Here is a 27,735-nt window from a genome sequence, read left to right as displayed (position 1 = left end):
CTTTGACACCATCTCCCACAGCATCTCCTGGAAAACACTGGCTTTCCATGGTGCAGGTGTTTTTTCACTGGGTAAAAAAGTGGGTGGTGGCCCAGAAGGTGGTGGTGGATTAAGTTAAATGCAGTTGGCAGCCAGTCACTGGTGGTGTCCCCCAGTGGTAAGTATTGGGGTCAGTCCTTGTGTGATAACTTATGATCTAGATGAGAGGATTGAGAGCACCTTTAGCCAGTTTGCAGGTAACGCAGAGGTGGGTGTGAGTGCTGATCTGCTGGAGGGCAGGAAGGCTCTGCAGAGGGATCTGCACAGGCTGGACCCACGGGCCAGGGCCAGTTGTGTGAGGTTCAGCCAGGCCAAGTGCTGGGTCCTGCCCTTGGGTCACAGCAACCCCCTGCAGCTCCAGGCTGGGACAGCGTGGCTGGAAAACTGCTGAATGGGAAAGGACCTGGGGGTGCTGGTCAGCAGTGGCTGAACATGAACTGGAATGTGCCCAGGTGGCCAGAAAGGCCAAGGACATCCTGAATGTATCAGCAATGGTGTGGCCAGCAGGACCAGGGCAGTGACTGCCCCTCTGTGCTGGGAGCTGGTGAGGCCACACCTCAAATCCTGGGGTCAGTTTTGGGCCACTTATTACAGGAAAGACTTTGAGGTGCTGGAGTGAGTCCAGAGAAGGGCAATGGAGCTGGGGAAGGTCTGGAGCACAAGTCCTCTGAGGAGTGGCTGAGGGAGCTGGGGGTGCTTATCCTGGAGAAAAGAAGGATTAGGAGGAACCTTGTTACTCTCTACAGTTACCTGAAAGGAGGATGTAGACAGGTGGGGGTCAGTCTCTTCTCCCAGGTAAACAAGGAAAAAGAACAAAAGGAAATTGCCTTAATTTCTGTTAGGGGTTGTTTAGATCAGATATTAGGAAAAGGTTATTCTCTGATATGCTATCTCAAGCACTAGAACAGGCTGCCCAGGGAAGTGGTGAGGTCACTGTCTATGGAGGAATTTAAAGGTTGTGTAGAAGTGACACTTAGGGTCATGGCTAAGTGGTGGAGTGGCAGTGCTGGGCCAATGGTTGCATTTGCAACTATCTGCACTGACAGCTTTGTTAATTCATCTGAACTTGGATGGAGAGAGGGACATCAGACCTTTAACTTCAATCAAAGTCTTATTGAAATGAGCAGGCACAGAGCCAGGACTGCACATTCATACCACTACATGCAGCTCCCATTGAAGCTAAAGCAAGATCTGCCATTAGCTGAAGTTGGGGCTTTTTGCACAGAGCTGATGTCTGGTGAGATTTGGGAATGGTACTTGAAACCTGATGACTCTGAATCTGGTTGATTTATTATATCATTAATGTATGTTTTTCATACATGCTTTTGAGATCTAGTTGTGATAGCTGACAAATCTGTTTTGCTTCCCCATTCCACATCCAGCTTTTAGATGCCTAATTTTATTCTAGTATAATCACACTATAATACAATTCTAGTATATTTACACTACTTATTAACTGAGATAGTCTCATGCTTGAAATTCATTCCGGACCTTGACCTTCCCAGAAAAGACATGTGATGGGCTGGTTTTTTCAGTTATTTTCTTACATCAAGCTGCATAAACTGGGCATGGGGCTTGGAAATCATGTACCGCTTCATTGCTGGATACATGACAGCAAGGCCAGTCTTGTGGATGAGCAGCTGGCATGTGTTCCCAAAGGTCTCTCCTATTCTAGCAGTTTTCTAGACTGTGGTGTTCTGGGCTGTACCATGGCAGCTTTTGTGCCTTGCTTGCTGACATCTCACCAGCCTTGCCAGAAGTTGTTTCAGGGAACATAAAGCAATGTCTGTCTACCCCAAAGGCCTGGCATGAAGCATCCCAGCCCTTCCAAAGCCTCGCATGCTGCACACAGGGAACTACAATGCATACTCTAGCACCTTGTGACCCACTGTACTTTCCATTGCTTTCACAGGATTATAAGGAACTGAAGCTTCATTAAAAGCTCATAACTGAGCTTCATATTTCTTTGCTGTTTTTCTCAAGGTCTCACACATTTCAATGCATTTTGGTCACAGACTGTGAGGGACTGGGGTGGGAAAGAGGAGAAAGAGGGCAGAGTGAGGTACTTTCCTCCTTTCCCAAAACTGCAGCCACATCAAAACATACCATATTTTTTATGTCAGGAATTGCATTTGTTACAACCCAGAAAAAAAATCCCTTTGCATGCTGCTGTTTCCCCTCATGGTAAAACTGTTGAAAGCCTCTTCTCCACACAGTGTCTCTGTGTTTCACATTCCTCCTCTCTGAACAACACCATGGGTCTATCCCAAATCACACCCCTTGGTCTTCACCTCAGGTCTGTGGATTGCTCCAGAAGGTCAGATGCACTGTGCAGGTCAGGACAACTTGGCTGACTGTCCTGCTCCAGACTGCAGTGTCCATTCACAGATCCAAATGATGGGGATGTCCCTACACAGCCCTCATCTGCTAATTTGCTTTGCCTAAGTTATTTTTTCTCATTCCCAAGTAAACAACCCATCATGCTTCAGTCACCTGTGGTCCTGGCTTTGCTTCTTTTATACCCTTGTTTTTCACTTTGTCTTTGGTTAGCAACTTGACTCTGCATTATTCAAGTAAATGACTCCTTTCACGTCTTTTGTCTGTAAGTTTCACCCACTTTTTTTACACTAGTTTAACCCCAGGTTGGGTTGGTTATGTGCTTTTCCTAATGCTCAGCAGTTCTCTCACTGCTACTTTTTTAGTTGCCCTCCAGTGGGTCCTCCATCCCCAGAGATTCAGGCAGATGCATAGAATTAATATCAGTGCTGACAATAGTTCTGACCTCAGCAGCAGGCTGGACTGGATCTTTGGGTTACACAGGAGTCTCCTGCATGGCACAGCACCTGCAAGGGTGCTTTCTGTCACTCTGTGTTTGGGACGTCTGAGCTATTTCATCATATAGTCTTTGAATTACAACTTTGTGCAGAATCTTTGCTTTATTAGGCCTACTTGTTCATGCTCAGAACAAGACCTTCACAGGAACTAAAATAGTGTAGGATTTCAATGAAAAAGGATGTTCTACTAAAACTCAGACACACTGACAACCTGTCTGCCAGGGAACAGAATTAACAACACTCCTCCATCACTTGATCACACGATGCAAAACTGCCAGCAGGCTGTTCCTGCCATCACATAGTTATTTTGTTGTTGGTTCCAGGCTGGAGAGCCAGTGGAATGCATTCTTGCAAAGACTAATCTTAAAACCATTGAGATTTGTACAAAGTATTGGATCAGTCTGCTGCATCCTAATTCCAGAAATGGGCAGATGGCAGACAGCAGAGTGTATTCTAAGAGAACATATTGGAATGTCATAAGAAGCAATAATGAGTAAAATTTGTTTTCATAGTGAAACATTTAATATGCATGACATACACTGCACAATTACTCACATTCTTAAAATGAAATGGATAAATGTTTCCAGCAGGCATCATCTTCCAACAATTCTTTCAAGTTGATGCCAAAGGAAAAAAAGTAAAAAAGCAGCTAGTAAAATTTCTGTACAGAACATACCAATATTGTCTCCAAAGCTATCAGACATGTTTTCATGAAGATTAAAGTCAGGTTAAGAGAGAGATCCAAAATATATTTTTTCTAAGGGTGGGGATAAGTAAGTGAATTACGTAGGACCACTGTTTCATGTAAGATACTCTGTTTCCATTAGAAAAGGACTGTGGATGAGTTGGAGTTTCAAACCATATTTGTCTGTATTTACAATTATTAATTTAGCTTAAGCTAGGTTCAGATCTGATCAAATGTCCCACTAGATTTGACTCCCAAGTGGGTGAATATTTGCAGAGGAGTGTAAAACTCTGAATGTTAGTGTAGCTGGCAGCACCAAAATCTGTCTGCATTTAAAATAGATGCTTCCATCCCAGGTTTGCAGAAACCAAAAAAAGCTGATTATCTACTTTCTGAAAACCTTTTTATTACTAGCCACATCCTTCTTGCATACAGCACTTGAAGCAATCCCGAACACTGTCTTGTCAATGTCTACCCATCTTTCAAGTCTGTCTCTTCTTTATGTCTCTTCACCTGCTATCTGTGCAGCTCTTTCAAAGTAGTTTTAGAAAATACACTCCAATCTTTTTGCTTTAAGAGGTTGGTGCTAACTTTACACTGAAATAATCTGTTGTTATTGTCCCACCCTTGCATCTATCTGTTTGTCTAACCAAAATATTATCATTTCTTGTCTATAAAAGGCCTATCACATGCCAGATGCTGACACAAATAAATAATAATGTTCAGCTTGCAGGCGGGGATCATATATAGGTTTTATAAGAGAACAAAAGACTTTAGCTATTGACCACTATTATTGATCTGTTTCTGAGCAGTGATTTCAGATGGCACCTTGGCAACACTGCAAATACCTCAACCAGGAACATTCAAAATGTGGGCCTGTGATTGCTGAAGTGGTGAGTGCAGGGCAACAATCAGCAGCCAAGATTGAAACAGGCCATCTAACAAACCAGGATACACACACAGCTATGCAAAAACTGGGCAGGGAGATCCAGCCTCAGGACTAGGCTGATCTTGGGAACTGGAAGGATTGCTGCAATTTTAATTCTCAGGTTCACGCATACAAAATGTTCAAAGATTCTTTGTTATGGTCACTTTTCACACCTTTTTCAAGACTTCTCCTTGAAGCTGGTGGTGTTCTTGCTTATTTCAGCAGTTGTTTTTCTTCTCTCAGCTGCTCTATTATTTTGTGTATTTTTCCAAAACACTTTCTTCTCCTTTTCTCTTTCATGTTCTTACATGTTCTGAACTCTTACGTGTTAATTTGCTCAGTCTTCTCATTATTTGAAACATCACTCACAGTTGCTACCTATTGTTTGCAGCAGTAACATATTGCTTGCCTACACTTGTAGTTAGACACAAGTAAATACCATTGAATTTACCATCTTTGCTCCATCCACTGACATTTTCCATCTCAAAGGCATGGACACTGACATGGCTGCAGATTCAATTGCTTTGTCGTATTTTCTTCCCTTGAGGAAGCTCCTATCGTGGGTACCAGCTGGTTGACAGCTTGCCATGTGGATTGGGTGTGTGTGATCTGGACAGTGAGGTGTCTGGTTCTGTCACACACAAATGGATGCTGAAGCCACCCACATATATCATGCACAGGGTCTCATATCCTACGTCAAATCCTATTTAGGATAAATTAGTAGGTTAATACATTGCTGAGATCAGCAGTGAGAAGGTAGGTACTGCCTGTGGTATTAAATCATCATGAAAATCATTATCTCATGCTATAAACTGTTGGGCCAGACAATCCACCAGCCTTATTAGACAATTCTCAATGTGACTAATGATGTGCCAAAAGTATCAGACTGAATGAGCGGTCTATAATTTTCCTTCAGCTTTTCTCTCTCTAAAAATAATCTATAACATTTCTGCAGTATTTTCTGCTGATTACTCATTGGGTTACTCATTATGCACTAAATTTCCAGGTGAGTAACTGTTTGTGAAATGCTGGTTTTATGGCATGTTATCCAGCCATGTAGCTATGAGGAGTTAGAGCTGTAACACCTCCCTGACCTACACTGTTCATGAAGAACATGAAATACTGTGCTGCAGCATTTCACCCCTAATTGCTCCTAGAAAGAGCTGCAAAATGTTTAAAATCAAGTGGCAATTGACAGTCTCTGCAGAAATGAAGATCGCTACTTCATCCAAGACTCTTGTGAGGTAACTTCACACAAGACATAGAAAAAAAGCTAAGTTTGTTTTCAGTCACTTGGGGTCAATTTGTTTCAGACCTCTTTGTCTTCTTCTGGATTCTTAACTATCTTAACTACTCTTTCCTGCATGTTTTCTCCTTTACATGGTTCAAAATTCTTCAGACAGTGACTGTTTCTTTTTTCATGTAAGGAATGTACCTACTGTGCCCTCAGTTCTCCAGCCTGAGGCCTCTAAACATAAAGAAATAAAAATATTATTATTTAGGATAATAGAATAATGAATTGTCCTCAGAAATCTCATTAACTCCATGTGCCTCACTGCGTGTCCTGTTTTTGTCCCCTCCTTTTGACCGATGACTGGGCATATGAAAGAAGATGCTTGATTCAGGGTTACCCTGCAGGGACTGGTTTGCTATTCTAACCAAGTTCTGGGAATAACAGCACATTTTTCATCTTGGAGAAACAAGATACAATAATAAAGAATATTAATCAAATATTGTATTGTGTTCTTATCTTTGGTGAGCCTGAAACTATTTTCCACACTAAAAGAAAATAAATAATTAATAAAGAAAGCTCTTTTGTAAAGCAACACAAGCTGAAAAACATCCTATAAAGTTACAAAGTAAAATGCAGTGTGTTTTTATAGTGGCCTATGAAATGCTTATAAATATTGTTTATTTTCAGTACCATGGACCTCTGAACATGCAATAGATGACAATTATGTATCTGATCCATTTTCATTTTTTCTAGATATTTTTCTCTACGGAACCTGGTTGTGTATTTATTGAAGCATGCCACATACCAGTTCTTCTCTGTTTGTCATAATAACCACAGCCAAATGCCATCTCAGCTAAAAAAAAGTGTCCTACAAAGACTGGAATGTATCACTCAACTCAAAAAAATAATGGATTGTAATGCCAGTGTGTTCACTGTTTTTGAAAGGAAAAGCATCATGTTTTAAAGCATTCAATATATGCAGGAAGCATTCTTCAGGATGCCTCTCCTGGTGTTTTTCTTCCCTTTGTGCACTGCAGACAACCCCTTGTTGTTATTTCCCCTTTTTTCCATATCCTAAGTGTAGTTTCCCCACTCTAGATACACGTCAGTACAATGAGAAAATGTTTTGTCCTGTGCAGTGTATAGTAATTTCCTCTGAAATGCCCTCTCACTGGAGAAAAAGAGCCTTTGTCTTGCCTGGCAGCACAAAGTCCCATTTTCCAGTGGTCATGCACAGCTCACAGGGTGCTGCTTGGTTCAGAGACCATTCACCTAGGAGGAAAACTGGTGTTATCATGGGAAGGTAGCCTACAAGTTGTCTCAAGGAGGACAGAGGAGCCCTCATGTCCCACCCCAGCCAGAGGGAAACCTGCAAGTTTGGATATTACAACACCCTGGTTACACAGCTCTGGTTCAACTGCTGGTCTCTGCATGAGACAGTGTATAAATACACACATAAATTAGAAATTCTTACCAGTATGACTCTGACTTCCAGGGAGGCTGAGCCCAAAACCAGGCCAAATAATCAGACATTTTAGCCCTTGTCTTTAAGAGCATTTAAAAGCCTAACTCTGGGGCTGGTGTGATTCATCTTTTGATAGATTCAGAACCTACTCATTGAGCAACCTTATATGGGTTCAGATGGGTTAGTTAATTTATCTGATCTCCCACAAAACAAGAGCAGAACCATTCCCGAGGGGTTTACAGCACATTATAGTGAACATCTACATAAAAGATTTTAACAGCTACACAAAATCCAGATAAATGGGTTATCATCTCCTAAACCTCAGCTTTTGGCTTCTTATATCTATGTATTTGGCATAGGCTGCAAGGAAAAGAGTTTTGCTTTGCATGATGCATTTTCGACATATTTTGTTAATAGGTTCTTAACAGTTCATTTAATTCTGCAGAATCCCCTAATTTCCCAGTTTTATTTGTTGTTTACTGCATGATAGAGGCACATGGACTTAAGGGATTCAGCTGCAATCTTTACATCAGCCTGCCCCTCACCTGGGCTATTCTGGAGTGCTGGGGCTCAGCCTTAGCCAAACTTCTACTTTGAGGGTGGGAGTGACCTTAAGGTAAAGTGGCAGACTAATTGAAATAGAAATAGTGTTACAAAGTAAAAAGTAATTGTAAACTCAGATGCTACCAGACTTATGAAAATACCTAGAGAGATGTAGCCCTTACATTAACCACAAAAATGAGTATCAAGTGGGGTGCCATGGGATTGCTACTGAATTGTCTTTTGGAGGACTTGGTGGCTCTCTCAGAATATCTCCTCAAAGCTGATCTGGCTCTGACACCCCTCACACAAGTTCCAGTTGGCCACTGAGCAGTGTGAGCTGGAAGCCCTCCAGTCACCATAGGCACAGGACAGAGTTCTGGGGCTTGAACAACTAAAAAGGGCAGAGGGCTCCTTGTTCAGATGGTGATTAATCCTACTGGAGCAAACAATTATACTCCAGCAGAAATGAGGAAAGGGATCGCTAGAGGGTGGGTTTTACTGTGAGTTTCACTGCCTGGGCTGGCAAGGTGTAGGACAGAGGTGCAGCCTTGAAGTGTGGGTGAGCTCTGCATTGATCCAAAACTGCAGGCAGTGTAGTTACAGCCAGCTACACAAGAGTTGTGCTAGTGCAACATCACATATCCAGTAAAATTCACAGCATCAAATTTTGGACCAAGGGAGATGCCAGAGCAAGGGAGCCATCTATAAGGCTCTCATCTTCTACTGTAGCTAAGAAGCAGCTCCCTCCTCCATGACCTGTGCAGTAGCTCTGTATCTGTGCTATCTTGCTATTTGGCAGGAGCTCTTAGGAAAAAATGGAACATAAACACTCCAGCAACACAGAACAACATACTTTTTGGCAGATCCTTCTCAACCAGACGTGTCTAGGTCTGCAGGCAGTGGGTCCTCTGTGGCCAGTGGACACTTTGGAGAGTTGGAGCATGTACCTGGAGCAGCCCCAGCTCACTTGCTGCATTAGCAGAGATTCAATCCGTCATCACTTGGAAATAACAACAATGGAGAAGTGGCTGGAAACACAGGTGCAGAGTGAGGCATGACAGGAACTTCCACCAAAGTCATAAATCTGGGGGGAGAAGCAGATGCTTACCCCATCCCCAAAACTGATCTTCCCTAATGGGAATCAAGCCAGGCTTCAGTTGCCCACAGACAGGGTACATGGTGGGAGCTGCCTGGCACACTGAAAGAGATGACAGGGAAAAGTAGTGTGAAGATGCAATTTTCCAGGAAACCTCCTGTGTTTCTAAATTCTCCTCTCAAATACCATTCCTTTGTCTCTGCTTCTTCTGCACTCCCTCTTTCCACCTCTTTATTGACAGGGGCACTAAAGTGGTAACAGCAGAAGGAGTTGGTGGAAGAGCTGCAGGCTGACCTCTCCTACAGGAAAGTATCCCACCAAAATGATGTTTCATTAACTGCTCTGCTTTCCTCTTTTCATAAATTTGAAAACGTGAACAAAGACCCTTCCCCACTCACCATCATACAGCAGGAAAAAGAAAGGATGGGAAAGAAAAAGAAGCTGAACACTACACATGTAATTTGAAATTTATTTGCACTGTTTCAAGAATGTGGGAGATTTGAAGGCCACCAGTCTCTGCATCTCTGCATGCTTTGGGATCACAAGCACACAACAGGGCAGCTCCCCCTGCTCAGGGCAAGTGTCACTGCTGCATCAACTGCACATGTCAGTGTACCTGCAAGGGTGTCTGCAAACCCATGAAAGTTGTTGGCAATGGTTCCAGGGTCTCTGCAGCTGGCAGGCTGGTGGGCTACCATTAGCCAGGATTGCTGTGCATGCATTGCTAATTTCATCTAAGTCTCATCTGCCCCTCTCCAGGCAAATGTGGCAGTCTGTGCATGAGAAAGTGGTGGAGGGTGCATTGAAACGTGCCTTAATTTTCTGGTTTCTTGGTTCATTGGTCTGGCTGGAGCATTCAGATTTTGGCCACAAAATTTGGGCCTTGCCCTGCGCAGATTTGAGATGTGAAAAATGTGCACACCTACTTGTCAAGAGTTCAAAAGTGCTTCTGCATGCCCTGAGCGAAACACAACCTGAAAGCCTGGTCCCCCAAGAAGAATCAGGAAAGATACTGAAGGCTGAACTCAGGAATAAAAGGAAACTAGACCTGTCTGGGTTTCTTGCATGGGAATGCAATGCAATTCCAGTGCATTAGCTCTAATTCCATCTACAAAGCAAAGTTACACACTAAGGAAAGCCAAGAAAATGCTCTCAGCAACAGCGATGTGAGTCTGAAGTTTAGTATTTACATTCTTCTGACAACTCAGATTACTCAGCATATCAATTAATGTCCCTGTGCTCCAGTGATGACTTTCTCAACCGTGTTAGTATGTTTATGGGAACAAAGTATATTTTTGTTGCATGTTCATATATGTGAAGTATTTCACATGCTGGGCCTAAAAGTTAGACCAAACACAGTATCAAGCACCAAAGAGCTACAGTCTCTCAGTCATTTATGTTATATAGGAAGAATAAAACCGTGTTTTGAAGACAGCTTGGTAGACTATGAAAGGCGTGTCAAAGGAAAGACAGCATTCAGGACTTCTGGCCCCTATCACTGAGGAGTTATTCTCTCATACATTCTAACACTAGTATTTTCTAAATAATTAGACATGTGCCGCATAGCTAGTTATCTCCACATCACACACAGGCACAACACAGGCACTAATTCAGAAGGCGTAACATTTTATCACGTAGATGTGAGCCAAAGAAATAAGCTTAACTTCTGATTAGGTCTCAGATTCCAAAATAAAAATCCATCTTGAGTCTTTTCAGCTAGGAGAAAAAAAAATAACACACTTTGGACACAGTTAAAGTTCAGTGTAACCTTTCCTAAGGAAAGCTGAAAGCCACTAGAACAGCATTGCAGACAACCTTGTACCCTTGCAGACATTTTTCCAAAGAGCCTGGTTTATTGTGCCCAAAGCAGCACTGAAGTCCAGAGAAAATAAAGTAATAACCCATGTGAGACACCATCAGTCGCTGACTCCAGAAAGATTCATGTAGCCATAGAGATTACACTAAAAACTGCTGCAACTGAGAAAACAAGGTCATGTTTCAAAAGTGTCTGACTGGAATAGCTGATCAGACACTGGCTTTGGCATTTCCCCAAGGAACTGCAGCAGATTTTTTTGTTTGTTTGTTTTTTGTTTAGGTAAAGCAATAGGCTGAAATAGGACCTGTGTTCAAAGAGAGTAACGTAACACGTGTTGCCAGAAGATGAACAAACATTTCTGATTGCTGAGGAGCTGCTGCAGCAATGCAGTGTAGGTAGTGAGGAGTTGGATATGTCCAATGCAGCACTCCTGTGTGCTGACTTTGCTGATTTAGATAGAGGGATAATATTATGAGCAGCAACAGCAGGAAATCAAGCAATTTAAGATTCGTTTTTAGCAATGGGAAAATCTCTGATCCCATCAACTTTTACTTTGGAGCAAATTAAGAAAACCAATTGTCTTTCTTTGCAGAGAAATAAGTAGGATAAATAATTCCACTGGGATATACACTCTGGACATAAAAAGCTGCCTAAACTATTCCTAATTCCTGTTTGCAATGATGAACCAGATTTAAGTAGCCCATATCGAGGGCTCAAAAAAGGCAAAACTAATCATACATGAGTCGATTACTTCACCAAATGTCATAGCAAATGAGGGTTGTGACTTTCAGACCAGACAGTGAACTGGATGCTGGTTTCCCAGTAAGAACCAGAAGGATTTGGGTGAAAAGGATCATGCGATAAGGGAGATGATGATTAGCATTTTAACCTCTGTGTATTATCTCACTGACCTAAGGATCACCCTATTAAAACAGGGTAAATGGTATTATGTGGCTCATAAGACACCAAAGTAATCTTCCTGAAAATGTTGTTTTCTATCTCATCCCCACTTAAGCCCAAGAGAGGTTCCAACGCACACAAGGTGTGCTGGGGGTCACTTACCTACTGTACAGAAGAGGCAGCAAAAGAAAGCACTCTGTTATTTCTATGTAGTTTTATTTTTATATTTCACAGGCATAAATAAATGATAAAAGATTGTGAGATGTACATTTTTGTGGGGTGCAACAGAGCTTTAGTCAGATATAAACAGACCCGAGACTTTACTTTCCAGGATACCTCATTCCTTCCAAAGGACTACAGCCCCTTAACTATTCAAAATATGCTAGGATAAAACAGAGTTTACCCTTCATTCATATTCTTTAAGCTGAGGATGAATGTCAGGGTGAAGTTTTAAAACTCAGACAGAGCTGAACTATGCCTACACCATTACCAAAAAGAGTGATCTCACTCTTTACCCAATGCCCTACTCCAAGATCCTGCTCTTTCCTCTCAGCCTCCACAGCCATACAGACAGGAAGATATGCATTGAAATACCTGAACACTGACCCATCCCACGCCCAAAATCTAAAAAACAAATCACCTGAAGCTGATCTTAAGGCATTGTTCTTTATTTGTCTCTGGCTCACCCCTGCAGCCTGCCAGCCCTCTGTGATCCTGTGACAGCAGGCACACGGTGCTGTGGGATCAGCACTCCCAAAGACCAGGGCATAGAACACACAGGAGGTGAAAATGAATGAGAGTATTTATCAGACTCAGAGAGTTAAGAAAAAGAAATAATGAGATATCAAGATGTAAACTGAGAGCTGTGCAGGAGACAGCAAAAACAGGCAAGGACAGGAATACAAAATAAAGGGAAATAATTTGCCCTAAGGACAGTGACAGGGAGCTATGCACTGCTGGCATAGAAATGCAATTTGCTGGATGCACAAGAAGCAGAAATTGAGAAATGAAGTCAGCATAGCTCCTCACAACCGAAGAAGTGAGGAAGAGCAGAAAAAGCCATTTGCAGCAAATACAATTTACTAGTTGATAAAGTGCTAAATATTGAGCAATGCAGCCTACACCTGTTAAACTTATTTCTAGGCAGAGAATTATATTCTCTGTGATTCCTCAAAATAATACACTGAAACATAGTAAGCAAGGCTTAATGCTCAAATTTTTAGTTTTGTCCAGAAGAAAAGATGCTAATTAAGAGTATGGCCTGACTGAGCCAAAAAGATTCAAGTCAACAGGATTTTTGTCATTGAATACTCCTCATTGTTTGCTTTTGCTTTTGAAGACTGATTGCCAACAAAACCTTTTTCAGAAATATAGGAGTATAAATAAAGTGATGCTGAAAAGAGAGGTTCTACCTCCAGGTTGATTGATTTGAGGAAAGATAATATAATTTGTATTATTAAGTGATAATAAATATACTGTCACTCACACTAAATTCTTTTGCCTTTTCCCTTACTTCAAGTTCACCATTTGGGACAAGAAACATCATACCTAAGAAAAAAGTTCTCTTACTCAACACACTCAAGAGTGAAAGATGTTGCTAGATCATACCTCCTGTGGAAAACAGAGGTAGCAGAGCAGTTGTAGAAGGCCTGAAAAAAAAAATCAAATAAAGGTCTCTGGTAGGCCTTGAAAGAAAGCTTTTTCGTGAGTTTATTTCCCCCATAAACAGACTAGTTTGTACCATGTGTGTGATTCTGTGATGAAGGAGCACATACTGTATGTTCAATAACCTTTAAATTTGGAAGACAATTGACAATGCCCTTGTCGCAGTAAGTCTGTGTTTCCTGAAAAAAACATTACTAATTTTTTAAGACGTCACAAGGCCTCCTTACCTTGCATTTTATTAATGCAATCACTTATTCCCAAATCAGAATATATTATTTCTTTCCTTTTTTGGCTTTTTTGCCCCTCTGGCTAAATCAAGAAAGTGCATTAATAAGTGCAATATAAGTGTAGTCTGTAGGATTCCAAGCAGGAACATAGAAAATCATAGTGGATTAGAAACTTACACCTAAATGTTTGCTTTTCACTCTGACACTCAAGGACCCAGGTTATTTAATGAGGTATTTTGCATAACTGAAGAGAGGAAGTAATTGCTCTAAAAATGGACACAAAAGATCCACATGGATCAGGTGAACAGAACAAGTAATAACTTATTGAGAAAACATAGAAGAAAAATCACAAATCAGGAATGATCAAATTCTACAGGTTCTGTGGGTCTGCTTTGCACAGGAAGCAGACTAAAAGGAGTCAGGCAAATTTGGACTAATGAAAAAGAAATTTAACCTGAAACCAACTTTAAGGAAAGTCCGGTGCCACAGAAAGGCACATGTACATCTAAACATTATTCTATCTGCATGTTTAATATAGATTTTGATACTGTTTCAATATTCTTTAAGAATGAACTAAGAAATTGCTCTCTAGCTACAGCCACTTTTTATCAGTCATATGTTGCTTAATTTGCAGATCTTCCAAAAATAAGAAAAATATTATTAAAAGCTGAAATAAAATATTTTTGAATTATATTTCAATAAGCTAAGAAAAGATACCCAGGGCCAAATTAATCTCTGTTGCCATCACACTGACCACAACAGAATTGCATTTGGAAACTTCTGCTTTAGCCTTGCCAGCCATGTATCCATATCTTGCAAAACTCGGAACTAATCCAACAAGCCACATTTCTGGTATGATTCACTATCCTAAAAGTTCACTTGCTGTCACAGCCACTCAGAAGGAAACTTTGCTTTTCAGTTCTGTCACTGCATAGGTCTGAACTGCCAGTTGTCAGAAGAGCAACAGAGCTGGAGCAGGGTCTGGAGAACAGGTCCTGTGAGGAGGAGCTGAGGGAGCTGGGGATGTTTATACTGGAGAAAAGGAGTCTCAAGGGGGACCTGGTCACTATCTGCAACTCCCTGACAGGAAGGTGTAGCCAGGTGGGGGTTAACCTCTTCCCCCAGGAAACAAGTGACAGAACAAAGGGAAATGGCCTTGAGTGGCACCAGGGAAGGTTTAGATTGGACATTAGGAAAAGTTTCTCCACAGAAAGAGTTGCCAAGCACTGGAACAGACTGCCTACAGAAGTGGTTGAGTCACTATCCCCAGAGATACTTAAAAAAAATGCAGATATGGCACTTAGGGACAGGATTTAGTGGTGGGTTTGGCAGTGCTGAATTAATGGTTGGAGTCGGTCTTAGAGGTTTTTTCCAGCCTTAACAATTCTGTGATTCATACACATGAGGACGTTGTCTCTGCTTCACTAATAAGTGAAAATGTGAGACAGGATCTGTAAGAGCCCTGACTCTGTTATAAGACTGCCCTTGAGTCAGACCAATGGTCCATTTAGTCCACTATTACATATCTGGCAGTAGCAAATGAGATTCATGACCTCAGGAGAATGGTACTTCCTGCTGTCCATTCCCCTATCTTTTCCCAGTATCCAGAACCAGGGACGTTAGTGAGTCCATTTCTCCTTGGTTTCTTCCAGATTCCCTTTATGCCTTTGTAACATCCTTTTGAACCTACTCCCATCATCCCCTCTTACAATAGGCTCCCAAAGTGTTTTCCCAAAACTGTCTCCAAATTAGCTTCCTCCAGTGCCACCTACTTCTCATGTCATGGGAGTTGTGAGAACAGCAATCCTCCATTTAATTTATCCACCGCCTTCTGTGTTTCCTAAACTTAGTTGTAAATCTCATCAGCCACCTTCCCAGGGTCTGGACAGTCACAGTGCTTGCTGGAGCCTCACACAGGTATGGATCTATCTGGTTGTCCAAGAGTGTCTGCCTCTGAATTAAGTGAGTGAACTTCTTCGTTTATGGCAAAAAGAAATAAGTAAGAATTGGCTAATTCAGTAAATATATATTCAGGTTGAAACCCAGATAGAGAGTAAGGTTTGAAAGGCAAATATTCAAGATTCCATTTAGTCTTTGAAGTACTTTTTCTACTAGCATATGAAGGAATTCATCACTCATATTTAGGGATTTATAATAAAGGTACCTGTACTGTTCTTAGGCACAGACAAGATGGATTTAGCTGAAATAGGAGGTTAAAGAACCTCCCATAGAAACTCTGTGAAACCTGTGACCACAAAACAGCTGGCAGTGGTAGATTGGAATGCCTACCTGGAGCTGAATTATGCTATCAAAGAAGATGAAGCCCAAATAATAGCCTTGCTCTGGGAACAATCAAACTATACTAAAGATCTCTGTCATCACCTTGTCACATTAGGCCTTTGCAGCTGGGTCTAACAAAGCGCTCAGAACAGTCAGGCTCTGCTAAGTAAAGTGATCACAGTAAAATTAAATATATAACGGTCCTCTAACTGCAATTACCATTTAGAAATTGTCAGTGAGATTCATACGTACATTATAGGGACTGCCAAGTAATGAAATCCACAGTAATTCTAAAACACATCACAAAGTTCTGTCAGGCTCTGTGGTAAGCAAAAATCTAGTTTATCTTTTTGACAAACCTAAACAACATTCCCCACATCTCACATGAAATACTATTTTATAAAACAAAGGGAAAACCAGTTGATATTTTTCCCCTTCCACCTGTCCTGCAAAGCCAAGCATCTAAACAAATTGCGCTCACATTTCAGAAATCACTGGCCTTCCAGGCTGAGCTCTCATCCACCAGATTTCAGCCTGAAAGATATTGGGGGATGGGGGAAAAGATACCAAGTGTAAATTCCACTGGGGGTTATAACAGAAGCACTGAGAGCACAACAATATAAATGTAACTCTGTCACCTTGCGTGCCCCTGGTTCATGATCAGGTGCTGCTGAGATGTGTCATTTCCAGCTATTCCTTGTGTTACTTGTACTCAGTGTAAATTCTTCCTGAGGACTCAGGGCCTCATTCCTACAAGTTGATTCTTGTGAGCCTGCACAAAATCCTGTTATCTACAACAGGGCTTTGCATGGGTGTAAGGGGTTGCCTGAACAGATCAGTTTGCAAAATCGAAACCTGAGACTGCACTTAAGTGCATTTTCATATCTCTCTCCTCCCTGAAGCTGGGCTTTAGTTATCTCTCTTCCTAAGACATCCCTCCTCTCCAACTCAGTCAGTCAAGCCTCATATCCCAAGTTTCTCTGCACTGAAGTCCAAATATTCTTGCACTTCATCTTTTTACACTAAGGGCAATATACTTCACTCATAATTTTTTATTTTCCTCATTACCAGCTACCCCTTTACTCCCCATTAAAACAGACCAGCCTATAATCAGCCTCAGCTCATTATAACCTTCACTCACAAAGACAGGTCAGAATCATAGCTGATATTTTCTTGAACTAGAGGAGATTCATGATAGCAGATTCTCCAGGCCAGAACTTGACTCTTTGGAGACATATATTAATGGTCAAATTCTATTCCAGAATAAACTTCTTTTGGAGTTGTTTTTGAACCTAAAAAATACTTGTTTGTATTAAATCCTATAAAATGCATTTCTAAAGAAAAGGTATTTGGTTTTCTGTCATTTGACGTCTGGTATATTAGACTTCATTTTGAGTATTTTATTCCAAGAGCAAACTTGAAAAACTACTGTCAGTATGGAGGATTGTACTGAGTCTCCATGGTTTCTGAGTCTAGTTTTCACTTCATTTGTTGTTGATTGCGATGGTAAGAGTCAGGCTGGTTTGTTCTGATTCAAAAGACCTGTTGCTGGAAACTATTTATTATGCAGAAATTTATGTCTGTTTATCTTTTGTAAAGACCAGTATTTTCTGAAACCTTTCACTGGATGCAAGGCCTCCCTTTGTATCACAAAAATCTGTACAGGGCAGAAAGCCTAAAATATTTCACAGTCATTGGGTTTTAAATGTGAGGAGAGCCTATTTTATTTCTTCACATTTCACTGTAAAAAAATACATGCCTTTTTTGAGCTAAAATCTCTGTTGGTCAGTAGAAGTATTAGCAGTTATTCTCAGCAATTACCACATCTGAAAGTCCAGACTACACAGAGTACTTGCTTGCTGAAATGCATCTTTGACATAGTCCCACAGATAATAGGCAGTTAAAGTTGGCTACTACAGACCCCTTCATAGTAAAAAATAACTTCAGCAGCCAATTTATTAATGAAACATGCCTTCCCACTTGTACTATAAGAATCCTATCACCTGGCCTCCCCATTTATTCTATAATAGGCCCTTCCCTAAAGTTTTCTATAAGTGTACATGGTAAGAGGTATATTGATTAAGGTGGACTCCTACAAGAACTTTTCAACAAAACCAAACACCAAAACAACCCTTTTTGCTCACTTTTCCTGTCTTCGATCCTACAACACCCAAGAACCATTGTAACTCCAGTAAACCCATTGTGCTGGTTTTGGCTGGGGCAGAGTCAGTTTTCTTCACATTGGCTGATATGTGGCTGTGTTTTGGCTTTGTGCTGAACACAGTGATGGTAACACAGAGATGTTTTAGTTACTGCTGAGCAGAGCTTACACAGAGCCAAAGCCTTTTCTGCTTCTCAGACTGCCACGCTGGCGGGGAAGCTGGGGGTGCTTGGGACAGTGGGAGGAGGCACAGCCAGGAAAGGCGATCCCAACCGACCAAAGGCATATTCCAGACCATGTGACATCACATTCAGGGTATAAAGTGGAGGGAAGAAAAGGGAAGGGGGCATGTTTCCCATGATGGCATTTGTCTTCCCAAGTGACATTTAGATGTGATGGGCACTGCTCTCCTGGAGATGGTGAACTCCTGCCTGCCCAGGGGAAGTGATGAATTAACTCCTGGTTTTGTTTTGCTTGCATATGTGGCTTCTGCTATCCCTACTAAACTGTCTTCATCTCAACCCCTGAGTTTTCCAGCTTTTATCATTCCAATTCTCTCTGGTGGGGGTGTGAGCGAGTGGCTGCCTGGGGCCTGGCTGCTGGCTGGAGTCAAAACATGACAACCATTAATCACTCACCAAACAGAGGTACTTTGCAACCCTACAAACAAACAGGACCACAATTCACCCAAAGAGAGGCCCCACCTGGGGCATCCCAACTCCCTTCTGTCAATTTGCTGTGCCCAGGAAATTGGTCCACATGCACCTACCACAACAAAAGAAGTAGCTCACTTTTACTATTCCTCGGTTCTGTGTAATCCTGCACCCCAAAGAAACATGTTATATGCATCATAACTTCTGATGCACATATAAGATTAAACAAAGTCAGGAGCAGTGGCACTTTCAGATAGATGGGATTTAAAGTTCAGAGTAGGATGGGAACTCTCAGCTTTTGATAAATGCTGAAGGGATAGTACCTGCACACCCTACATGCAGGATAGATTCATCCTTTCATGTACATTCAGACCTATTTCTCTCCAGCTTTCCACCTAACAAACTGATAAAACAAAAGAGATACTGAAGTGTATTACAGCTTAACAAGATTGACAAATTCTGATTTTTTTCTGTCATTTAGTTGGTCAAAGTTGAACACATTGTAACACACACCTTGCATTTTTCAGTGTTAATTCTTTTATTCTCCCTTCTCTTCCCAAAATATCACTAATTATATTGAAAGAAAATGTGTTTTCTTAATTACTTCTGGGCTAAGACCAGATTTCTAAGTGGAAGCAAGCAAATTTTCATGTCCAAATTATAATCTCTGACAAACAATTTATAATAAGAATGCTGACACAATTTTCAGTAGAGTGACATGAGTGGTGGCAATATAATGTAGTCTAAACCTATGGGAAATAAAGTATTTTGTTCCAGAAGGGTATGAATTTCCCAACTCAGAATAAAGTATACCTCTGGTATTTACTGGACTCTAGCAAACATAACAATTTTGCAAACATGCAAGTGCTTCAGGGACTATAGGATTTAATCACAATTCAAAACCTCTTCATATCAGACACACTTGAGACAAAGAGATTCATAAGCCATTTTTCTCCTCCAGAAAGTCAAGTGGGATTTAGCCCAACTGGATAATAGTAAGAGATAAAATAGGAGTTCAGCAAGAGATATACCTAGAAGAAGTGTTCAAAAGCCTACAGAAAATAGAAAATGTTATAAAGCACCTAAAATTATGCACTGTGTTGTAACCATGCATGGGAACCATAGGAACACACCAAAAAGGATGAGAATATGAGTTTTTATATCCTTTGTGAATCAGCAGATGTAACTTCAATGCTTACATGAAGCAAACCCTGAAATAAGCTATTATCATGTTATTCCTTATTAGTTGTTAAGCACTGATATTTTATTGAGGCCTTGTTCTATTGGATTTACAGTTGCAGGCCCTCTGCCATTTGTTCCAGCCAACTCTTAACTCCTCTCAAATTCCTAATGTCAAGATGTTTAAAGAGATCTGCCATGACAAACCCAATGCTTGCACAAAAAATTACATTGAAGCAATCATACAAGACTTGAAATAGAGAAAGAGTTAACTGCACTTTTAAAAATTACTTACTGTGGGAAATAGAGAAAAAGGAAATGTTTAAGAGTGATGTGAATGGGAAGAGATGGATTAGTAAAACAATGGATTAGTCCTCTCTTGAGGACAGGAAAATTGGCACAGAGAACTGCAGAGAAGACTCGAGCTCTACCCAGGAAATAGGAAGGAATAGCTGTCAAAGCAAAAGGTGCAAGAGGATGGAAATTGAGTATAAAAGACAGGTAGATATTGTGCCTCCCAGGCAAAGAATGCAAACAGAAAATAGGAAAAACCTGACTCACATTTATCACAGAGTTGTCCCTCTGCCTTTCTTTAATCTTACCCTCAGCTGCACAGTCTCACCCTTGGGCTAACACAGGCACCCATGTGATGAGAGAGAGATCATCTTCCCAAAACACCACTTGCTTGTTCCTGTTGGCTCATTTTCTATCAAGTTAGCCACTTGAAGAGCAATGGAGAAAATATAAGACTGTATCTTGCCTACACCAGTGAGTCACTAAATCAAGTTTAGCCAGCTTCCCCCCTAAATGCAGCCGTAATGCGCACACAAAAGTTCTTCAGCCTTCCTCAGGGGATACATGATGTAAAACAATTTTTTTCTGACAGGGAGCTGCCTCACTCACTCTGTTGATAGATTCACACTTGAATGCAAGCACAATAGGACTTCAGAAGTCTTATTATTAAATCCTACTTTGTTCTCAGCCATTTGAGCAGGTACTGGTGTCTTTTTCACAGTTTCTAAAAATGTGGGAAATTATTAGTAAGATTCACCCCTGTATGCTGCTAGCCACACAGATGTCACTGAGCATTTCATAAATATGGAAAGCTGTAGCCTCTAGGCACTAGTTACCAAGTCTCATCAACTTCACATCAGCACATTTTAAGCAGGAATGGCCAATAGGTAGCACAGCTATTTATTTTTAAAATAATGCTGACATCTAGTGGCTGGTTCCACTCACAGAGGTCTGTGCAGGTCTGAAAGCTTCATGTGTCATTAGCCACCCTTTGGAGGAAAGAGGCTCCAGCTGGAAATGTCACATTTATCCTAACTATTTAAATTGTGAACTATTCAAACAAAGAAAATGCATAGTTCTTCAGAGAACATAAGCTAAATTTTAAAGAATACAGGCAGAAAAAAAAATTCCCCCTTTTGTAGTTGGAAATTACCATGTAAAAAAAGAAATTAGAAGCCAGACAATTAAAAGATGATGGGGTCAAAACTGCTGCCAGCTGAAGCTGAAGAAAAATAAAAAAAGAGACCAGACATTCCCAGAAATATCAGATGTCTGAAAATACTAAGATTTGATGATCTGGAGTGAGGCATGTCAAAAAACTAACCCTACCCCAGTTCCGCCTCATTGTCAGCTAAGAGCACTGCTGCAGCTCCTCAGCTGGCCAGGGAGGAGACTTCCTGGGTCAAAGTGTCAGAAGTAAGCCATACACAAAGAGAACACATGCAGAAGCAGCCAGACTTTGAGAAACCCCGAAGACAGCCAAGAGAAACCTGAAACATGGCCAGAGCAAAGATTAACAGTGTCTTGTCCTGTCTTATCTGTACAGTGAGAGACCTATAGGCTGCAAATGAAATAAAATTACATAAGGTTGAACCTCTTTGTTATCAAGTCTTGCAAAGAAAAACTGTACAGATCTCATTTTGGCCCCGAGTAGCTCTGCTCACATTTAACTGCCAGAAAACTGTAAAAGTCTTATAGACAGGACTCATACAGATGATGATCGCTGCTCATACACTTCTCCCTCACTGCATTTGCCTTCTGAAGTATCAGAAAGCAAGGACAGACCTCTTGCTTTTGCAGCACATTTAGATTTTCCACAATAACTGAAACATCGGGTCCTTGAAGAAAAGACTGGAAATATCTGTATATTCACATGCCAACTAAACTGTGAGGCAGTTCCCTCTCTTCAAAGTTATGCAAAGTATGTCTGAGAATTTCACAAAATATTGGTTGTAAAGAAGAGCACAGGATGATCCTGCCTCTCTCCTGGTGCAGGAGTAAGACAGACAACCCAGAGATGAGCAAGTCAGCCTTTCTCATGCCCCAGTTGCAATGGTGCATGTTCATCTGCAAACAAATTACTGGAGTAAGAAATGGACACCCATCTGGACTACTGTGACCAGGTCTGAGGTGCACAACATAAGGTCTTGGATCTGTTAGAGTCCAAAGGAGGGATGTGAAAATAAGAAATATGGAGCATCTGTCCTTTGAAGAGAGAGTTGGGGTGGTTCAGGCTGAAGTAAAGAATATACACGGGAGACACTATAGCACTTTACAGTACCTAGAAGGGCTAAAAGAGAGCTGGAGAGGGACTTTTTACAAGGGTATGTAGTGACAGAACAAGGGTAAATGGCTTTAAACTGTGAGATGGTAGGTTTAGACTAGGTATTAGGAATAAGCTCTTTACTCTGTGGGTGGTAAGACATTAGAACAGGTTTGTCCAGAGAAACTGTGAATTCCCCATACCTGCAAGTGTTCAAGGCACAGGGCTCTGAGCAACCTGGTCTAATGGAAGGTGTCCATGGCAGGGGAGTTGGAATTAGGTGACCTTAAAGGTTCCTTCCAACCCAAGTAATTGTGTGATTCTATGAAATACACTTCACATACTTCATGTGTTATATTTTTCCCATCATGGTCCAAAGAGACTGTTGCTGTACTTTGCAATAGTACACGGTTTTCTTTCAGATCAGACTTTGCTGGAGGAAGGCTAGTGTCTACTTCTTCCAGGTGCAAGGGAGTGCTGGAGCAATCAAGTAGCAAAGAAGAAAGCAGGATCTCACAGGTGCCCTTGCTCCTGCTATCCCTGGAAGTATGCAGACTGGCCCAGAGAAGCTGATAGGGATGAAAGTTCAGGGAAAATCACAAGAACTAGGACCATACCAAGGTTACTGATCATTCAGGAAAACCAGCACATAGAAGAGACACGAATTCACACTTCATGGCACAAAAAAACCACTGTATTTCGGTATTCAGTATTTCAGTACCAGAAAAACAAATATGAGTTGAGCCCATCTCACTGGATGACAAACCAAGAAGCAATGTAGCAATCCAGATGTAGCAATCTATCTTCATCAAAATTGTAAATTTCATCTATCTGAGAACAGTAAATGCTTAGTGCTGCAAGAAATAGCAAAGTCCTGAGGCAAAAGAGGCACTATATGATCCAAGTGATCTGTGCTGGTTCTCATTTCATTACTCTGGCAGCTTTCCTACGGGAAACGGGATTCTTAGCAACAGTAGACACATTATTCTAAATATCTTGAAAAATAAACATTGTCTTAAGATACTGCATAACAAGACAAAAATATATCTGGTGCTTGTATCTATATCAAGACAAAACACTGGGCCATTAAGTCAACTAATTGACACAGGAACTTCTTTCCTGAGCACTAGCGAGGACTGGTCTCTAAATCCCCAGTCTCATCATTAACACAGTAAGAAGGTGTTATTTAAGACAACGTTTTTCATTTCAACTCTCATTACTTTGAAAACAATGACTCAAATCCCTGTCCAACCAAATTCAAGGAATTTACTGAAGATTCATATGTCAAAAGTGGAAAAAAGGCCTCCCACAGATATTTCATTTCTGAGTGCTGCAAATGCCTCAACACTACTGGCAGCCAACAGTACAGAGAACTCAACTAGCTTTATTCGTAACTATTTGCCATCATTACCTAATACTCCCTCTGAGGTGACTATAATGTTTTCCCAACAGAATTCTCCACTGAACACAAAGGAGGACGACTCTAAAAGATAAGAAAGTATTTAGAATGCTTAGAGACACTTTCCTACACAGTAATGCAGTGTTACTACAGGCCATACACAAATAGCTGTCCAGTTCTACAATAAATACTTGCAATGACATTTTTGACTCTACAACTCCACAGCCAAGAAATCCAAGGCATGGAGTGACACCTAGCTATCACTGGTGATTTATCAAGTCATTGTTGAGTTGTTAACTAAAAGAATTTGATTAATGATTTAATTATGATCAAATGATATGTAATTGATGGTTGACTAGAAATTAGATAGACATCAAATGGTGATTAAGTGATCACTTGAGGGTAATTAATGGGTGATCTGACAAAGACCTAGATGATGACTTAGCAATTCAGACAGCTGTCAAACACTGTACTGTTTAACACACTTGTAATAAATAAGTGGATGAAACAAATAAATAGATGGATATATATATAAAGGTCACTAGCACACAATATACCTTTAGGCTGAAAGTAAAATGCTCCTTACCTTACTGTAGAGATCAGACACTGGTAAAGATTCTCTCTGCCCTGAGGAGTACCCTGGAGAGCTGACCCTGCTGCCAGGGACGTCAGGGCCCAGCAGCTGAGAGCAGCAGAGCTCAGCGGCTGGAGGCGGCCACAGGTACTGGGAGGGCAGAGTGAGGGACCTGCAGCCAAACACTGCCCTGGGGCTTGTGCACCTGCGTGGCTGTGGCAGCTTTAGCTTCGTCTGGTCCCAGCTCGGGCTGCTGCTGTTATGTCCTGACAAGGCATGGCCCAGGAGCCTCGGTCCCTGAGGAGATGCGGCCTTGCATGGCTCTCGGCGGGATCAACCCGGCCGGCTTGTGGGCGATGCCTGAGCCAAGGCACCACTCAGGCCCATCACCAACCTCACCAGTACATTATTTGCATGTAGTATCCCCTTATACAGATGTCTGAATACTTGTCAGAGAAAAGTTACTCAAAAGTCATTTTTGAGGTTTATCCAGGAAAAAAAAAAAATCTCACTTCTCTGAACTGTTACATACGCTGCTGAAGATTTGCCAACAGGCTGTCATGCTCTTTTATATGAAGGTTTTCAATGCAGATCTTGCATACATTTAAGTGAAAAGCAGTGATATGAGTTATTTCATTACATTTCTCTACACTTTCCATACATCCTGCATTCAAAAGATCTGTAATGAAAAAAGAGATCTGTTTGGAAACAGAAAAGTATTCCCCAACCCTGGATGAGGACTCCCATCCTAAAAGCTGTACTGATCAACGATGCCTATGAAAGTACAATGACTCAAGCAGAAACCAAACACACAATACATCTGAACATTATCTAAACTATACTATTGCAGAATTAGAAATTTCTTGATTAGGTGCTAATCTCAATCCTCTTGAAGACAAAAAAGAATGTTTAATTAATAAATGTTTATTAATTAAATAATTAATGTTTAATTAATAAATATCCATGCAAATTTTACTTTGGTGGAATACACAAAAATTCTTAAAACAAGTCTGTTGTACCCTTTACTTGATACACCAGACCAACAGCACCAAGGCTTTTAGGTGATATTGACCTAAAGCAGATCAAACTCCTTGCCCAGAGCATTCAGCAGCCACTTTGATCCAAAACTTCCACACAAGAAGCTAACAGGTCACTTCCTTCAACCAAGGATGTGACCTCCACTTGTGGAAAGCTTCAAAGTCCTCACCAAGCTTCCTAGAAATTTACCTATTTAGTCAAGATAATTGTTTCAAAGTGTCAAAACCACAAAGTCAGTTAAAAATTATATTTTGGTATAAATTCACTCAGCTTTTAGAATTTTGTATTGGTAAATGTAGTGTTTACCTATGAAGATTTCTTCAAACATTGCTATTAGGTTTTTTAATAACATTTCATAAAAAGGATACATTTTATGAACTTGTGTTTCAACAGAAGCAGTTTCAAATTTAAGTGGAATACTTTTTAGTGGTTTTGGGGTTAGTTTTTACCTTCAAAATGCAAACATACTGTTTCCAGATCATGTTCTGAAAAGATTCCAAAGAATAACTAACTTCTTTATCTGTGCACTTTCCTCTCCTTACCTTCTCACATGGCATTATCACAAGCTTGCAGTTTAAAAGACTTTTCAACAGTTACTCAGATTACAAAGCAGTCTCAGCCAGGCGACAATCTAGTAATCTAATAGAAAATGAATCCAAGCATGACCTCTGCAAGCTGATTTTCAAAATCCAAAACTGCAGTACGTTAAAAATAAGGATTTTCATAGTTCCTGAAGGATCACAAGGAAAAAAGTTAAATCTCCTGAAATAAAGTGCCACAAAATCAAAACACCAAGGCATAAACACATTTATAGGAGTGATGGAAATACCTAGATAACTTGTTTACAAAATCTTCCCCAAACCCCAAAATGTTTGTTCCCACGCATTTTAACAGATAAACCATAAATATTCTCCTCATTCATTCTTCATGTTACAATGAATTGTTTGGATAGACGAAAGGCACATTACTATTAAATATTAACATAGTAATTGCTGTGTTACTAGTTCTCCTACCACTGAAAGGGGACTATACCACATAGGCTGACAAATCTCTGAAGAAAAAAAAAAAAAAAAAAGACAAAAAATTGGGTTATATAGAAACAGACCTATAGAAAATTAATATTGTTCAAAGGTTTCTTTGGACAGAAGGGCAGTCTTTACATCATCCTAAGAGATACTCATGTACTACAGGTCACTTTAGGAACATTTCAGGCAACCCACATAAACAAGTTTTCTTTCCATTGACCAAACCATTGCTATTGCAATCACCCTCACCCATGGCACGGATATCCATCCAAGTGACAGCTTTCAACACTTTTTCCTCAGTAACTATCTCACTGGTATTCTTCAAGCTGTTCATGATCACTTCAGGGGGGAAAGCATTTGTCCAGTACTTTCACTGCAGACAATACTCCAAGTATGAAGAAAATTACTTCCTTTGAGAAGTATCCATGTTGGCATGAGTAATTACATTATTTTAAGTACACTTTATCACAGTGCTAAGATTTATACATACATACATTAATTGACCTTTATTAGCAATAGCAGCTTTATCTGCCAATTACCACTAGGATACAATCTATGAGATATTCCTTGTCTTGTGATAGCATGAGTTTAGCCAGAGACACCTGTGTTCAAAGAGGCAGATGGATGATTCCAGTCAGAATAGGAAATACAAAAGGAGCTGCAGATCTCAGTAAGGGATGTCAAATGTAAAGCAGGGGAAACAGCAAAGCTGTTTCACATTGATACAACTAGCAAAAACCTTTAAAGGTTACATAAAATCAATGCCACAAACACACTGAAAAGTATGACTGCAATATAAACTGCCTAGCTTTAATTTCAAGCAGCCGATTGTTAGGGTAATGACAATCTCAAATTTGCTCTTAATATACCATCATTCACCTCTCTCTCAAATCTGGGGTGTGAGGGTATTTTAGATAAACTGAGGTTTAAGATGAACTAAGATGAAATGAGATTTGTTTTCAACAGTGTAAAAATCATCCTGACACATTAGGCTATTAGTGAAAGCACAAAGCATTTGATTTAAGGTGTGAAACAGCTCTTTTAGGTAACATGAGTTAACAGGGTTATGTGAAATCTTACGATTTACTTCGACAGTTTTCATCTCATTAATTCCTGCCCAAGTGAGTGCTGATAACTAACAGCAGTCTACTAGGCATGCTGACCAAGCAGACATGTTCTTCATTTTTAGCTTATCAAATACAGCTAGAGATTTCCTAGAACAGTTTGTTAAGTGCACCAGCTTTCTGTTCTACAGCAAGCTCCTTTAACTTTTACGACTGAAAACCTACTAACAGGTAACTTTTAAAAACATGAGTCCTCAATACAACCTCAATCCCTACCTCATTTGACATTTGATCAATAATGGGCATATGAAATCAGTTAAACCAGAATGGAAGTAAAAAAAAAAAACAAAAAAAAACAAAAAAAAAAAAAAAA

The 27,735-nt window shown here is 40.6% G+C and overlaps 1 long non-coding RNA gene across 2 annotated transcripts in view; it reads right to left on the bottom strand.

Annotated features, from left to right (window-relative positions):
* LOC115491015 (uncharacterized) overlaps positions 1–27,735 on the bottom strand; it is a 154,012-nt gene extending 126,277 nt beyond the window's left edge. For both annotated transcript variants that reach the window (XR_012053031.1, XR_012053033.1), the window contains exon 1: positions 1–27,735. This exon is cut by the window's left edge and continues 18,454 nt beyond it. This is a non-coding gene — a long non-coding RNA (uncharacterized lncRNA).

This window comes from Taeniopygia guttata, chromosome Z, assembly GCF_048771995.1.
Source record: "Taeniopygia guttata chromosome Z, bTaeGut7.mat, whole genome shotgun sequence".
Classification (NCBI taxonomy): Eukaryota; Metazoa; Chordata; class Aves; order Passeriformes; family Estrildidae; genus Taeniopygia; species Taeniopygia guttata.
The sequence above is the reverse complement of the archived record's forward strand: the minus strand, read 5'-3'. Positions and strand labels throughout refer to the sequence as shown.